Raw genomic sequence first — 985 nt, 5'->3', positions numbered from 1 at the left:
ATTTACCCTTGAATCATCATAAAAATTGGATCCATAAAGAAAATTGGAATGCATTCGGACCAGAGCGAAACTGTGAAATTTTTGCCTTGGGCGCCGACGGCGAGATCGACTCCACCGACGATGGGTTTTTCCCAAGAGTCAGAAAATTAATTCTCAAGGCTTACCGACGGCGAAATCGACGCCGCCGGCGGCAAGAACGGCGAGATGACGGTTTTCGGAGTTTGAAATGGCGGGTTTTTGTGGGTTTTGGGGGGGGTTTTTGGTGGTTTTAGGAGGGATGTACTCCATATAAACTTCCAAACTCGAATCTTAAATTCATATTACCCAAAAACGAATTGAAACTCCACTAAATTTATCCCTATGGCTTCCAATTCCACTGAAAATCCTAGATTTTGAGTGTTTAGTTTTGAAACACAACGAATTTTCAACAAAGTGCTGACAAAGAGGAGATTAATCAAAGAAAGAGGATTTGTGAATCGAGGATTGAACAATCCTTCAACATTAATTGAAGAGATGATTGTGTGACAACAATGGGAAGTGTTATGCTACACTACTGTCGCCGTAGTCGTTCCTGTGGTGAAGGAGTTTTATGCTAATTTGCATGGAATCAACCAGAGAGTCGTCTATGTGCGAGGCAGATGGATAACTTTTACTCTGCATAGATTAATGAGTTATATATGATTGAGAATGTTCCTGTCTGCCATTATTCTAACTTCCTCCCGACACAAAATCTGATGAATGAGATCTACCAATATTTGACTGACGGGACTGAAGACTGGGAAATGAGAGAAAATAGGAATATTAGATTCTCTGTTACACCTCTGTTACACTTCTAAACCCATTTCTAAACACTGGCACTTCTTCATTTCTGCAAAATTATTACCGACGATGAAGGTCGGTAAAGTTACTAAAGAAGGTGTTGTTCTGAATTATTATATTCAAATGGGACTGTCGATTTATTTTGGATCGATAAACGGGGATCTTG

Source organism: Phalaenopsis equestris, unplaced genomic scaffold (assembly GCF_001263595.1).
Source record: "Phalaenopsis equestris unplaced genomic scaffold, ASM126359v1 Scaffold000697, whole genome shotgun sequence".
Classification (NCBI taxonomy): Eukaryota; Viridiplantae; Streptophyta; class Magnoliopsida; order Asparagales; family Orchidaceae; genus Phalaenopsis; species Phalaenopsis equestris.
The sequence above is the reverse complement of the archived record's forward strand: the minus strand, read 5'-3'. Positions refer to the sequence as shown.